This window comes from Apium graveolens, chromosome 3, assembly GCF_009905375.1.
Source record: "Apium graveolens cultivar Ventura chromosome 3, ASM990537v1, whole genome shotgun sequence".
Taxonomy (NCBI): domain Eukaryota; kingdom Viridiplantae; phylum Streptophyta; class Magnoliopsida; order Apiales; family Apiaceae; genus Apium; species Apium graveolens.
Window position 1 is genome coordinate 220090305 of NC_133649.1, and position 17416 is coordinate 220107720.

At 37.6% G+C, this 17416-nt stretch overlaps 1 non-coding gene across 1 annotated transcript; it reads left to right on the forward strand.

Moving 5' to 3' along the window:
- The first annotated feature begins 209 nt into the window (after positions 1 to 209).
- On the forward strand, positions 210 to 316 carry LOC141715456 (small nucleolar RNA R71). The gene has a single exon (XR_012572219.1). It is a non-coding gene; the product is annotated as a small nucleolar RNA R71 (small nucleolar RNA).
- The last annotated feature ends 17100 nt before the right edge of the window (positions 317 to 17416 follow it).

A 17416-nucleotide genomic window follows, 5' to 3' on the forward strand; every position in this document is an offset into this window, starting at 1 on the left:
CTGCATCGACTTCCAGAATACCTGCTACCTTCCCATGCATCATCCTTTGAGTTGGGTTTTGATGCTCATTTGCAGCCATAGTCTCAATAAGATTATAAGCCTCAGTATAGCTTTTGGCCCACAAGGCGCCTCCAGCTGCTGCATCGAGCATAGGCCGAGATTGGGCCCCCAAACCATTATAGAAACCAGTGATCACCATCCAATCGGGCATTCCATGATGTGGACACTTTCTCAATATTTCCTTGTAGCGCTCCCAAGCTTCGCACATAGATTCTGTAGGTTGCTGCGCAAACTGAGTAAGAGCACTCCTCATAGCAGCAGTCTTTGCCATTGAATAAAACTTTACCAGAAGCTTTTGCGCAAGATCTTGCCAAGTAGTGATGGACCCAGCTGGTTCAGAATGTAACCAATCCTTAGCTTTATCCCTCAGTGAGAATGGGAAAAGCCTCAGCTTGATAGCCTCATCAGTCACACCATTATATTTGAAAGTACTGCATATCTCGACAAAATTCCTTATGTGCATGTTGGGGTCTTCAGTCACAGCTCCTCCGAAAGAAACAAAGTTCTGCACCATCTGAATAGTGCCCAGCTTGATTTCAAAGGTGTTAGCTTGGATAGCCGGATGAAGAATGCTTGACTGAATGTCATCAATTTTAGGCCGAGAAAAGTCCATAAGAGCTGGATCTGCCGGAACAATACGATCACCCATGATTACTGGCTCTTTCTGCTCACTTCCTGAATCCGAATCTTCAAAATCTATCTTCTCCAGAATATCAAGAACTTCGTCTATCTCCTCAGCTGTATCTAAAGTCCTCTTGCGAGTACGAGAATGAGTTTGCATAAACGCTCGCTAAAGTACCTGAAACACAACCGAAAACAATAAGTAACACGTCTTAATCATTGAGTCCTAACGACCAATGATGGTAAGTACATAAACTAAACAAATACGCCGAGTCCCCGGCAGCGGCGCCAAAAACTTGTTAGGACGAAAACACGCGCTAATATTCACGCAAGTATACGCGTTCACAAGTAATATAAAATACTTTCTAGTTGGTTCCCACAAAGACTCAGACTAATTATGTTCAATTAAGCTCACTCACCAATGTATGATTACTTCTCAATGTTAAGACAATAACACTTAGATTTGATTAAATAATTATTAACTACAATTAACTACTAAAATTAACCACTTAATTAACACTTCGAATTAACAATATTAAAACACTCATGAGATCACAACTTCATTACTACTTCCTTCAATAGTCATTGTTATTATCCTTAACATGCAACAATGATAATATTAATCGAATAACACGAAACTGATAAAAGCCAACTTTCATTGTACTAATATCATTCTACCAAACATCCATAATTAAGATAGAAGTTGAATAGTCATCAATTATGTTGAGTCCCTATATGCCTACAGAAATTGACAACATAATGATTTAAGAACAAGTTATTCTTTTTGATTACACAGGGCGAATAAAACGGTTAGAGTTACCCACTAATCATGCAACATCGTACATGAACCTATGCTAGCATGGCAAGTTCTAAATCTCAAGATCCACCGTCGCTTCACAAGAGATTAACACGCTATCTTATATGTTCGCGACACACATAAGACGAATACGCAGAACCAATACTAGATATCATATAATCATCACACACTAAGGTATTAAACAACTAACTAAAGAATTCCATAGTAAATCCGTTACGACCCCATGATCACGATTAGCCCATGTTAGCACTCATCGTCATCATGGGTTCATATGAAAACATGATAAATAATCACAAAAGAATAATAACTAAACTAATTATATTAAACCAGAGTACGTCACAAGAGTAATAGGTTCAAAGCAAAGAAAACTAGCATCCAACGTTATAACGAAATAAAGAATCACAAGAAAATATGCTTCCTCTTCGTTGCGGTGTGCTAAAACGGTCTTCTTCCTTATCTCCTTCGCTCCTTAATTAATACAACGATCCAACACACGTGAAACGTCTCTGAAATCTACTTGTATAGGAGTCCCATAAAACTCAGATTACATAGAATTTGGAAGCCAAACAGAAATAGAAGTCTAAAATAAATATTCTGAATTCTCGACCCTGCGCGGCCGCTCAGCATAGCTGAGCGGGCGCTCAACTTCCTGCGCGGCCGCTAAGCATAGCTGAGCGGGCGCTCAGACCTCTACTGGAAAATAGTCTAATTTTGCTCCGTTTCTTCGCTATAATCTGCTCCTCTCTTCCCTCTTGCAATGCTAGACACATGCCAAGGCTGATTATTGATGAATTCTCCCCCGAAATGCAACTAATACCCTGAAATGCACAAACACTAGAAAAACGCATCGAATACACAAAATACTTGATTTCAAGGCACCAATTTAAGCTATTATAAGACGTTCTAAGTGGTATAAAATGCCACTTATCAAACATCATTTTCTATTACCTCTGGTTCAATAACCATCGGAATTTTTGGACCCTTCTTTAACACTTCCAGATATTTGGGATTTGCAACTTGTAAAAACAATAGCATCTTCTTCTTCCACATAACATAATTTTCTTTATCGAATAGTGGAATTTTAACGATTCTAACTTTTTGTATAGTCATTATGAATTTTTGAGTAAATAAAAATTCAAGGAGTGGAAGAATCACAAAAGTCTAGGATCTTGATTTGTTCGTTAATCAGAAGGCTCTGATACCAATTGTTAGGTCTCAATATGTTTGTAGAGGGGGGTTGAATACAAACTATACCATTTAATCGAATAAAATGCGGAGTAAAATGTGAAACAAAATTCAAGTTAAATAAAACTATTATTAAACTTGAAAGGTGTTACAACAACGGTATCGTTTACAAGGGATTAATCACAAATAAATTATTTCAAATCTAGAATAAATTCGACATGAACTTTTTCTATTTTTGAAATAAAAAGGATCAAATGCTAAAAGCAATTTGAGATTAAGTTCTAGGGATTTTGATCCGCTAGATAGTTACACAAGAACAAGAAAAGGATTTCTAGTGGTTTAGATTTAACAATAAATACTAGAAATTAATGTCCTGAGAAATTGCAATAAGTTCTCTGATGTTCTATGTTCTTCAGTTTGTTGTGATATTCAATGCTATTCTTTGTTCTTTAGTTTCTGTTCTTTTATATTAAATCAACCCTTGATTTAATTGGCAAGACAATCTTTTTAGCTCAGCAAGACAATCCTTTTAGCTGGTAGAACTTTCGGTAGGACTATTGATTGAACTGGTAGAACTTTCGGTAGGACTATTGATTGAACTGGCAAGACTATCGGCAAGACAATCTAAAAAGACTTGGAAAGACTTTCGGTATGACAATCCAATTGTCATACCAGTTCAAATATCTGTCTTGCTGATTTAATTTTGAATATTAATTCAAAATCATTTTTGAAAAATGCATAATATTAATTCAGAATTAATTAACCAATTAATTCAATTAATCAATAAATTAATCTTTGCAGATATAATTTATTTTCTTAATTAAATTATATGACTTAATTAATTAATAGAGAATTAATACTAATCTTGAACAACAACCACTCTTCTGAGAATCTTTTGAAAATCACTGAAACTTATGAATCCATTTCACCACTTCAATGTTGACACTCGATGTACTGTCTGCTTCATGAATGACAAACATCTGTGATGTTTCTTCATGTCTTGATTATCTTCATATTAAATCCCTGTAATTAATTGATACCCTGACGAGATCTCTGTCACTTGATTAAATCCACAATCTTGATTTATATCACTGAGGCTTGATCAATTTCTTGAGCTTCTTCCAGTGAATTAAGTCCTCAAGTCTGTAGATGAACAATGTTACTTAATCCTTTGACATATGTTACTTTGAGAGATCTCTCTGACGATAGAACCACTATTTACTTGTTACATCTTTATTTGAGTTGAGTTAAATCCTCGAATAAACAAATAGGCTATGATATATGCCTTTCAATAATCAATAGAACATAAACATTAATAATCCTAATGACTTAAACTAAAACATCATAGTGTTGTCTCTAGGGCACAAACATTAACAATCTCCCACTTGCACTAGAGCCAATCACCCATGTATCTAATACTCATGGAACTAGTATGACCATCATGCTTCTGCTGCGAAAAAGCCTTAGTCAGTGGGTTTGCAACAATATCATCACTATGCACTTTACATTTATATCTCCTTGATCATTAATATCATTTATAAGGTGATTTTACTAGGGACATGCCTAAATAGTCTCCTTAGCTATTTCAAAAGTATCAATATATTCGGCTTCCATTATAGAATCATCAATGTTCTTGCTGTGAACCATTCTAGATAACATAACTTATATTTAGACAAAACACAAACCAGACATAGACACATAATCATCCTCGTCTATCCAGAAATTAGGTTAAGAAACTAGCATCAGTGTAACCCTTTACAACCAGTTCCTTATCTTCTCCATACACCAAAAATAAATCTTTAGTCCCCTTTAAGTACTTAAGAATATTCTTGAAAATTATCCAGTGACCCTCACCTGGATTAGACTGGTATCTGATCATCATGTTCAAAGCATACGCAACATCAGGATAAATACATATCATTGTGCACATTATAGATCCAATTGTTGATGCACCTGGAACATTCTCAAATGGCTCTTATCATCTAATGATTTAGGGGACAATTATCTTTTGATATTACTATCCCATGAGACATTGAAATATATCATTTCTTTATCTCTTGCATCATATAATGATGTAATACTTTATTATTGTATGTACTCCGACTAGGTCGATTAATCTATTCAATCTAACTCTATAGATCTTGATCCCTAATGTATAGGTAGTATCACCTAAATCTTTCATTGAGAAACTACTTATCAACCAAGTCTTAACAACCTGTAGAAAAGGTATGTCATTCCATATGTTTTATATATCATCTACATATAATACTAGGAATGTCACATGGCTCCCACTAACCTTCTTGCAAATACATAGTTCATCTTCGTTTTGAATAAAGCCAAACTCTTTGACCATTTTATCAAAATGAATATTAATTCTCCTTGAGGCTTACTTTAATCTATAAATAGATTGAAGCAACTTACAAACTATCTTAGCAAACTTTGGATAGACAATGCCCTTAGGTTGTATCATATATACATCCTCTTCAAGGCTTCCATATAAGAAAGCAGTTTTCACATCCATTTGCCAAATCTCATAGTCAAAGTAAGCAACCATTGTTAACAAAATCCTGATGGACTTGACCATAGTAGCGGTGAAAAAAGTATCATCATAGTGTATACCATGAATTTATTTGTAACGTTTTGCTACTAGTCACGTCTTATAGGTCTGTACTTTACCATCCATGTTAGTTTTCTTCTTGAAAACCCACTTGCACCTATAGGTTTTACCCTTTCAAGTGGATCAACTAAAGTCAATACTTTATTTTGATACATGGATTTCATCTTGGACTTCATGGCCTCTAGCCATCTCTCAGAGTCTGAACTGTTCATAGCATCTTGGTAGGTGAGAGGCTTATCATTATCCATAAGCATCACATCATCATCTTGAGTCAAAAGAAATTCATAATTTCTCCTGGGTTCATAGGGAATCCTACTAGATATATGAATAACCTGTGTTTCTTGGACATGATTACTTTCAAAATTTTGATGTACATCCTGATCTTATTCCAACTCTGGTTCAATGTTATCATGTGGTTCTCGATCTTCATCAAGATGTATTATCCTCTCACTGATTTTCTTAGAAATTAGTTCTCCCTCAAGAAATACAGCGGCCCGAGCAACAAACACTTTGTTCTCAGAAGGATTATAAAAACTATACCCTATTATCACTTGGGTATCCCACAAAATAGCATCTATCTAATTTTGGTCCAAGCCTGTCAGAGGCTAAATGTTTTACAAACGCTTTACGTCCCCAAATTTTCATAAATGACATGCTATGACATTTATCAATCTATATCTCATACGGAGTATTTTGAACCGTTTTAGTCGGAACTTGGTTAAGTGTATATGCAGCCGTTTCTAGGGCATAACCCCAAAAACTGAATAGAAGACCCGCTTGACTCATCATCAATCGCATATGTCCAACAAGGTATGATTTCTCCTCTCAGAATCTCTATTCCATTGAGGTGCTCCAGAAGGAGGAAGTTATGATACACTATCACACTCCCTCAAGAAACTCTTGAAATTAAGGCTTAAGTATTCTCCTCCACAATCTAATCGTAGAACTTTTATACTTTCCTCTGTTTGTTTTTCTACTTCAGCCATATATTCTTTGAACATTTTAAAAGAATCAGATTTATTCTTCATAAGAAGCACATATTCATTTCTACTGAAATAATCAGTAAATGTTATGAAGTAGTATAAGCCACCCCTTGCCATCATATGCATTCGACCACATATATCATTATGAATAAGTCATAATCGTTCGTTGGCCCTTTCACCTGCCCAGGTAAAAGAAGCTTTAGTCATTTTGCCAATGAGACAAAGTTCGCATCTTCCGTATGATTCAAAATCAAACTTATCCAAGTATCCATCTATATGTAACTCAAAATGCGTTTCTCATTAATATGGCTTAACGACAATGGTAGAGTTAATGTTTTATTTGAGTCATCTTAGAACATATAAATTGTTAACTAATTGTGCAATATTATAAGACTTATCATTAAAATAGAATAAACAATTATTGTTTATTTAATTAAAATGAAAACCTTTCTTGTCCTGATGAGAAATTGATTTAATGTATCCCCTAAAGGTAGACACGTAATAACAATTTATCAAGTTCTCAATCTCGCCCATATGGGCAAAATTAGGTATCGAGTTCCTTCAACTAGAGCAACAACTTTTGCTCCAATTCTAACCCGATACCTGAAGCTTGACCATTTCTAGTCTTCTTCTTTATATCTTCCAAACAAGCTCAACAATTAACTTCCAATTATCCAGTTATTTCCGCAGAAATGACAATCATCTCCTTTAGCAACACCACTATCAGGCTTCAAAAGCACTTTGGGATAGGACTTTGGTTTGTCACCGAATAAGATCAAATCTTCACCTTACATGTCCACTTTCCTTTCCCATTTGCATTCCATGTGCACATCATCAATATGGACGTAATTAATGCCTTTACCTTGTTATTTCCAGCAGTTCTAAACATACTTAACAACTCAGTGAGTGTTCTGTCTATCTTATTCCTTTTGTTCTTAACAACTAATAATAGAAGTTGTTCAAAGATTGTTTGATCAAATCAAGATGAGTCTCTAAACTATTATTGAAACCCGAAATATCAAGGTACATACACCTATCATAATTTGAACATGTGGTCCAACCAGATTTCATTCTCCCATTAATGCAAAAGTATGGTGCCTTATTATTATCAAATCTTTCTAACGAGCCTATCCTTCAAACATCCTTTGAAGGTGCTCAATCATATCATAAGCATCATTATGCTCTTGTTGCTTCTAAATCTTAACACTCATAATTACAAGCATGAGACATGAAACATCAGTTGCATAATAAATTTGCTTTTGGTAAGCATTTTGTTCAGCACATGTTTCATTCTCAGCTAGAAGAAATAAGGGAGGGTTTTGAGTGACATCCTTGAACCTGAGGAAAATCCTCAAGTTCCCATGTCAATTGAGGAAATTATTTCATGTCAGTTTGTCCTTCTCAAGGACTATTACATAGAGAAGTTATTTGTGTTATTTGTCATTTGATATCTACAATATTAAAGTGCATAAAATGACTTGGTCTACAGATGATCATTAAATTATATTCAAGTGATTATTCATATATATATACACAATATATACCTCCCACTATTTTTATCAAATCAATAGCCCTAACTATTAATTCGGAAAGAATATCTTCTATATCATTTCTAGTGAGCTAAGATCCATATTTCACCATGCGTTACGTCAGCTTTGGCTTTTCTCCTAAAACATGATTATTTAGGTAGACAACATTTGTCAATTATATCAACTATATAACTCTTGGATAGCTTGGCGGAACAATATTTGTTCATATTTATCTAATAAATCTTGCCAAACTCTATGCCACTAAGTTCACAATTCTATTGTAGTAACTTAGTTGTCAAACCCAATAGTCAAAAGCATCAATATACTTCAACACATCTCCCACGATAGATGGGGGTACTTCACTTTGGCGAACCCACTCCTTATCGATCTAGGGTTAGCGTGTTAGACTTATTGGAAGGCATCCGATCAACTTAATATTAACTTTAGGTTTTTGTTAATTTTAAAACGATCATGATCCCATCATAAAGAGATTCCCAATTTTTCCTTGAATAAAATACTTCAAATCAATATTCGTCAGTGATTTGATTTTCAGGTAGTGAGGGAGTCATAACGGTCTCACTTAAAACCCACAACCTTATAAGTTCAATGAACTCGCTTTTTATAAAATCCCCCCATGTCAGAAACAAAGAAAATTTATATTTTATTCTTTGTTTCATAAACACGAGAATCTCATAATCATTTTTTTATTTTAAAATCTTGAGTCGTTACAGATTTTATCTTGTTTAGCAAGCATGGCATGGCAGTCGTATCTAATGCATACATCCTTAATCTAATTAAGCATGCATCTTTATAAACTACTCTACACATACATTCATCATAAGCGCATACATATGTAAAGTGCAATAAATAAACGTGGTTGGTTATGACTTTATCCTATGTGATCTTAATCAAGCCAATGACAAAGATCTAGGTCAATCTAAGGTGAAAAATAAATACAAGCTAACTATTACATGTCTTCTTTCTTGTATTGCTTCCTTGAATGGTCTCCATGTGAGATTACCCTTTCTTGATCTTCAAATATTCATGTCTTCATGTACATTATATGAATGAAAAATAAAAAAAACTATAATGTACTTACAATAAGAACTCGAGTTACATTCGAGATTTAAAAATTATAAGATTAAATGACATGCAAGCCGTATTTAAAAAACCAAAACCATTAACCCAAGGTCATAAGCCATAACCATCCACCATGATCAATTAACACATAATGACATGTTAGACCATATAATATGATCTTAACATACCATACCCATCATTATCTAATGTTAGGGCTAGAACACGTGATAATATTCACGCAAGTATACGTGATCGCAAGTAATATAGAATTAATTCTAGTTCGTTCCCACAGGGACTGGTTTAGGTTAATTTTAATCAATGTATTTATGCAATAATGGTATGGTTATTCTCCAATGCTAAGACGAATAACAAATTGAGGTTATTTTAACTATGCTTGACTAAGAGATTATACTAAAGAATATTAACTGAGAGAATAAAGAGAGTTGAATACTATATGACACAAATATGGGATTCCAACTTCATTAAATACTTCATTCAATAGCCTTTTCGTTCTTAACCTTAGCATGCAATGGTGATGACACTAATAAGATAACATGAAACTGATAAATGCCAACTTTTGTTGTACGATTACCATACTACCAGACATCCACAAAAGAGATAGAAGCTGAATAGACACCAATTATATTGAGACCCTATATGCCTATAGAATTAGACAACATAACAGTTTAATGCACAAGTTATCTATCGGGATTACATAGGGTAAGTAAGATGGTTAAAATTACCTACGAATCATGCATATCAAATACGTGAACCTATGCTAGCATGACAAATTCTAAACCCCTAAATTCACTTTCGCTTCATTAGAGATTAACACGCTATCTTATAAGTTCGCGATGCTCATAAGACGAATAAGCTCAACCAATACTAAGATATCATATAATCACCACACACTAAGGCATCAAAATGAACTAACTAAAGAAATCCATAAATAAATCCTCTAGAACCCCACGATAATGATTAGCCCATAACCGGACTCATCATCAACGTGGGTTCTGATGAAAGCATGGTATAATAAACGTAGTCTTTATACTGAATAAATAATAAACCAAGTACGAAACAAGAGTATAGGTTCACAAGTAAGAAAACTAGCATCCAAAGTTACAACTTAAAATAAAGAATGACAAAAATAAACTAGATCCTCTTCACCTTGGTTGTATTATACTCTACGGTCTTCTTACGCCTTCTCCTTAAGCTCTGGTACGTCTTGTTATGAAAAATGATCATAAGTTATGTTTATATAGCAGTCCCTGCAAATTAGAAGTCTTTCGGATCAAAATCATAGTAGAAACAGGATTCCTAGAATTCGACCCGAGGTGGGCGCGCGCTTCATTAGCGTGGGCGCGCTGTAATTCTGCAATCCATGCGCGGGCGCGCTGTACTTCTGCAATCCTGGCACGGTTGCGTGCTACTGCAGCGCGGGCGCACTGACTCTCTGGAGAAAATCTTGAATTCTTCTTTTCTTGCCGGTTTGAGTTGGTCTTTTCACGAGCAATCTTCTTGACACCATCCTAACACCATATTAGCATCAAAATAATGCGAGATCACCTGAATTCCTGTTAAATTCTTGAAATGCAAAACACTACAAAAACATGTTAAAAAAACCAACAACTTGAGTACAAAACACCAATTCAAAGCTTTATGAAGCGTTATAAGATGACATAAATGCCACTCAACATACCCCCAAACTTGAATCAATGATTGTCCTCAAGCATAAACAGACTCAAAGAATAAGAAATAAAAATGCATGAATGAAAACTATATGAATGCAACGATCCCCATAGAATAACTAAACCAATCAACAAGCAACATCTCAATAAATGCAGTTATTCACACAAAGATCAATCAAATCCCACAAATCAACTTACAAGCTAGAAATGTGCGTGTGTGCAAATGCTTATAGATATACTATCATAACAAGATCAATAATCATGACTCGCTACTCATCAAGGCAATCGCAAGGTAATAAATAGAATAAAAGCTAAACTCAAAATAACTTATAACACTTCAACTCTTATATCGGAGTTTTACATGGATTCATGCTTCTATTCACAACACAAAACAACACAAATATGCTTATTTGACTGTGCAATGAGTGAGGTCCACAAAAGACTTATACAATAATACTCATGTTGCGAGCGTTAGGTTAGTGGTTCCCAGATTATAAAAAGCCTTAGGTATCTAGGCACAAAGTCCCCTAAGAACTTTATAACTCGAGTATTAAAGAGCCCACTCGTGATCAATTATGCATAAACACATATTTTTTTTCTTTCTTTTCTTTTTTTCATATTTTCTTTTCTCAAAATTCTGAATGAGTGTGTTTCACTCCATCTCGTTCAACCCTAGACTATTCATATAAAATGATCCGGCTACTAGCCTTTTGACAGCTAGCCACAACAACTAGCAATGAAATCCAATTTTCTCAATTTTTAAATTTCCATGCTATTTTATCATTAAGAGAATATCCTAAATTCTAAATATAAATAAGCGATTAAACCTTGACAAACAAATAAACCATGACCATGATCTAGCCCTCAAGCAACCTGTAAGACTTGGTGAAATACAATTATCTCAAGCATGCAAATCAACTCGATAAAAATTAACAACACTAAGCACGACATCACTACATTAGCATCAATATCATTAATCAATCGGAAAAATCATATAAGGATCATGTTATAATGCAAATGCATGAAATATATTACAAAAATAAATAAAAAAAACTACCACATGGCAAATATGCAACTATATGAACTAAATTAGCATGAATATGCAAACTATATGAGACTCACACAAAACACATAATCCTTAACTACTACCCCCAAACTTATAATATTCATTGTCCTTAGTGAAGGTAATAACAAGGATTCAGGCATACCTACTCAGAATCAGGGTCATCACCCTCAGGAAGTGGAGTGTCAGGAGTGTTTGGAGGCGGATATATAGAATCCTCACCGAATACTGGCCACTGGATGTCAACTCATGTGGTTCTGAATGCATTCCCCAACGCCTGGGTAAGGTCATGTGCAAAGTGGCTATGGATGTCATGCATCGCATCCATCCTCCTCAACAAACGCCTACACTGCGGTGAACTCATCCCAGCACTGCCTTGTGCTTCCTCCTCCTGTTACTGCTTCTGCGATCCTGAAGGAACGGTCTCTCCAACTCAGCTCTCTAAGATGCCCTACTCGCCTGCATTGTGCCACCAGCATATGCCTGAGGAGCTGGCCATCCACCTGGCAGATGGTCATAAGAATATCTAAGTCCCTTAGGATCGGGCTTCCCGCCATACCATTCCGTCATATTTAACAGCGTCGAACTATCAATCAGGGCCCTCGAAAGCTGCAGCTGCTCATGTACAGGCCAATGAACTCCAACTGCCATACACAGCTTCGTTACAATGGACGTATAGGGTATAGAACCCGTAGTACTCCCTCACAAGAACCTCGGAATACCATGATGAATCACCATCCTGAGATCCACATAGTCTCCCTAAAGAATCCCCCATAACAAACGTGCACGCTCCACATTAACATCATGCACGTGAGAAGATGACATGATGTTAGCACAAATAAAAGAATTCCATGCATGTGCAAACCTGTTCATGCACGATACAGGGAAAGTGGCATACTCATTCGTGCCCTTCTTGAACTTCCAATGAGTATCAGGAACACATAGGGTAGCAATAATTAAATCCAAGTTAAACTCCTCCGGAGTCTTCTCATTCCAATTCTCCTATTCTGGCCTCCTCTTGGGCTACTCAATCACTCTACGAATAGCCTCAACACTATACTCCACCATCATCCCCCTAACCACCGTGAAAAAGTTCTTCTCCGCCTTAGCATTCGCATAGAACTCATGCACCATACTCATGGGCACAGCAGCAGGTGTCTCGCAAAAAGTAACCCCACCCATCTCCATGATCATCTCCAACAACTTACCATCTTTCCTGATGGCAGAAAATCACGCTCCTTGGCTATAGGCTTCGAAAATAGCCTCACATAATCCGCTCAGCCTCGGGAGTTGAAAGCCTAGGACTCATACCACCCGCACTCGAAGAATCAGTTGTGCTGCTGCTAACTTGGGTTCGTTGTCTCTTTGGTGGCATTGAGATTGAATAAGCTTGAGAGAATTGAAGTTTGTAGGAGAGATTTGTATGTTTGAGAGTTTGCGAAGTGATGGAGGAGTTGTGTATAAGTGTATGTATATATAGGAGATTAGAAGAGAATTAGTTATGGAAAAGGAGTGGGAATTGATTATGGGAATAATAGGAATAATGGGTTTGATTTGGAGAGGGAAATATGGGATGTGTAGGAGGGAAATTCGGGTACAAATTGAATTTGTATTGAAGTCCCCAATTTTTTGCTTTATATTTTTTCAACTTCAGTGACCCAGCGCGGCCGCCCCGCCTGGCAGTACGGGCGCGCTGTGCTTCTGGAAAACCAGTGCGGCCGCCCCGCATGCTAGCGCGGGCGCGCCGTGCTACTTACTTTTCAGCGCGGCCGCCCCGCTTCTCAGCACGGGTGCGCCGTGCTACTGTAGTTGGCACTAAATTTTTCTATTTTTCTGATTTTTTTGTGTTTTCTCCTTTTTTCCTTCTTCCTCTATCTACTAATGTACAACAAACTTGGGTTGCCTCCCAAGAAGCGCTTGGTTTACGTTGTCTTGACGTAGAATCTCGAGATCAAATAGACAATAGAACGACACTAACCACCTCACGATTTGCCGTATACCCATAGTAGTGCTTCAACCTCTGACCATTCACTTTGAACCTTGGCCTGGATCATTCTCAAAAATCTCCACAGCTCCATGTGGATACACGTTTTTGATTATGAAAGGCCCGGACCATCTCGACTTCAATTTTCCAGGAAAAAGACGGAGACGAGAGTTAAACAGAAGAACTTGTTGCCCCAACACAAATGATTTAAGCACCAGACCCCTCTCGTGCCACCTCTTGACTTTCTCCTTATACATTTTGTTATTTTCATACGCTTGAAGCCGAAATTCATCGAGTTCATTTAATTGAAACATTCTTTTCTTACCAGCTACATCCAAATCAAGGTTCAACTTATTCAAAGCCCAATATGCTTTAGGTTCGAGCTCCACATGCAAATGACACCCCTTATCATAAACTAACTAAAACGGCCACATTCCTAACGGAGTCTTGTATGCTATTCTATACGCCCAAACAGCTTCATCAAGCTTCAAAGACCAATCCTTCCTTGATGGACACACCACTTTATCTAGAATACGCTTGATCTCTCTATTAGACACCTCAGCTTGACCATTAGTCTGAGGATGGTAGGCTGTAGCAATGCGATGATTCACATTATACCTTTGCATCATAGCAATGAACTTGCGATTGCAAAAATGCGATCCTTTATCACTGATTATGACTCTTGGAGTCCCAAATCGTATGAATATCTGCTTATGAAGAAAATTAAGCACTATCTTCGCATCATTTGTCGGCAAAGCCTTAACTTCAACCCATTTCGATATATAATCGACCGCCAATAAGATATATTAATTATTGAAAGATGAGACAAACGGCCCCATAAAGTCGATTCCCCAAACATCAAAGAATTCAACCTCGAGAAGCACATTAAGAAGCATCTCATCCCTCTTGGACATATTACCCAAACACTGGCATCGATCATACTTCAAAACAAAGTGATGCGCATCCTTAAACAATGTAGGCCAGAAGAATCCCGCTTGAAGGACACGAGCTGTTGTCTTCTCTCCACCATAGTGGCCTCCATAAATAGTCGAATGACAGTCTCGCAAGATCCCCCCCCCCCCATTTCGCTATACGGAATACATCTCCTGATGATTTCGTCAGCTCCTTGCCTAAACAGATATATCATCCCACATGTACCACTTCACCTCATGAAGAAACTTCTTCCTTTGAGCATAAGACAAGTTTAGAGGCCTGATATTACTCACAAGGTAGTTCACAATGTCTGCAAACCACAATTTTTCTTCTTGTACCCCAAACAAGAGCTCATCAGGAAAAGACTGATTTATCATGTCTTATCTTGTGAAGTTGCACCCGGGTCTTCCAAAAGAGAGAGATGATCAACGACTTGATTCTCAATACCTTTTCTGTCCTTAATCTCTAATTCAAATTCCTGAAGCAAAAGAACCCATCTAATCAATCTAGGTTTCGAGTCCTTCTTCAAGATGAGATATCGAATCACAGCGTGATCAGTGAAAACTGTCACCTTCGTCCCAAGCAAATAACATCAAAACTTCTTAAATCCATAGACAATGACTAACAGTTCTTTTGCAGTAGTAGTATAATTCAGTTGAGCACCATTGAGGGTTATACTAGCATAGTAGACCACATGAAATATGTTGTTCTTTCTCTGCCCAAGAACTGCTCCAACTGTATATTCACTTGCATCGCACATCATCTCAAAAGGTTCATTCCAATCAGGTGCAGTTATGACAGGTGCCGTGATCAAACTCTTCTTCAAAAACTCAAGAGCAGCTAGGCAGTCGTCATCAAACTTGAACGGGAAATCCTTCTCCAGAAGATTGCACAAGGGTTTAGAGAATTTAGAAAAGTCCTTGATGAACCGCCTATAAAGCCCGCATGACCAAGAAAGCTGCTGATAGGGAATAAATAAATCCTGATTACGTAATTACATATTACATTAATTACACATGATTTAGGCTACAAGGCCCAATAAGAAGATGTATGACATTTATACCAAAAATGTTAACACATTGATCAGGCCTGATGGACTAGATCAGGCCTGATGGAACAAAGAAGGCCCAAAACCCTGAATATTAATTAATTTCATAATTAATTAATAAGGGAAAAATCAGCTATTAAGAAGAGTCCCAATAAGGACATAAATCCTTGCAGATTAGCCTCCAAGGGACCTAGAAGGATAAGGAATCAGTTTCCTACCATTTAGGACTCCAAAGTCCATTCTAATTCTGAGACTTGACTACCAAGTCTCCTATACCAAGTCCAATTCAAGGACTCCCAGTATCTATATAAGGGGCCTCACCCCACAAATCAGAACTACGTTTTTTGACTTGATCCTTGGCAATCAACAAGGTACGTAGGCATCTTGTTAAGGCAGATTGAGTCACGAAACACAAGAGCAGTCAAATCGAGCCTCGAAGCTCACGTTCCCTAGTAATAAATACGACAATTATTATACTTTAGTTTTTGATCCATAACATTTGACGCTATCTGTTGGAAAGCACAACAACAACCATGGCGAGAACACGGAGAATAATTAGAGCCCTTGAAGGAGGAACACCAGCGGGGACAACGCAAGTGATTTCATCAACCGTGAAGGTACCTCCTCATTCAACTTATGTAACCACACAAGGAAAAGCCAAAATAGGGGCAACTCAACCTCAGCCACAAAGGACGATTCCTTCGGCTACTCAAGGTACGAATCCCCAAGTTCAACAACTACATGCACCTGTGAATTCTCGACCCATTGGATATGAGTATTCAACTATTGTGACTACTAACCCCCCATATGGGATGCCCCTTTACCCCGAGGTTGGAGGAAGCGGACAAGCTGGGCGGAGTGAAGCACGAGGGCGATCGCCCCCTATATACAAGGTTTGGCTCCTATCCCTGAGGATCAGGAATTTTCTGGTCCTTACACTGAGAGAGACTCCTAATCTTCAGATGATGAAGTGGCCCCACATGCTGGCAAAGAGCCGATGGCTGATGGTCGTCAACATCCTAGGAGCACCCAAGGGACGAATTCCCAAGAAGTGCAGGAAAGGATCAGGGCTCATGAAGCTGAGATTCAAAGGCCGAAGCGCGACTTGGCGGTGCACCAGAACACCAGACCCCCACTACCTTCGAGGGGGAGGAATCCTCCCCCATCATAGACCTGGATGGTCTAACACAGAGAAGGGCTGTTATCCCAAGGGCTGATCCAAGCAATTTTCTTCCCCTTCCAGATCCTGATGATCCTACACCACCATTCACTGAAGAAATAATGAATGCCCATACCTTAAGGAAGTTCAAGATGCCCACTATCAAAGTTTATGATGACACTGGAGATCCCGCCAATCATGTCAGGACATTCTCTAATGCACTGTTGCTACAGCCCGTGAATGACGCTATTAAGTGTCGGGCCTTTCCTCAAACCCTGTCGGGTATGACTCAAAGATGGTATGGTCGTTTGCTCCCAAACTCTATTGGGTCCTTCAGAGAATTAAGTCAGGCTTTTATTAAGCATTTCATCAGTGGGAGAGTGCATGAGAAAAGTTCAGCATCCCTCATGAGCATTGTGCAGGGAGCAAAGGAATCCTTAAGAGACTACCTAAATCATTTCACGAAGGAAGCTTTAAAAGTCCCGGACCTTGATGACAAGGTAGCCATGATAGTACTGCAACATGGAACTAGGGATGAGTTTTTCAAGATGTCCTTGGTCAAACGCCCCCTGAAAGCATGTTGCAGCTCCAGGATAGGGCGGGGAAGTACATCAAGGTGGAAGAGAGTATCAGGAAGACATTCGTGAGC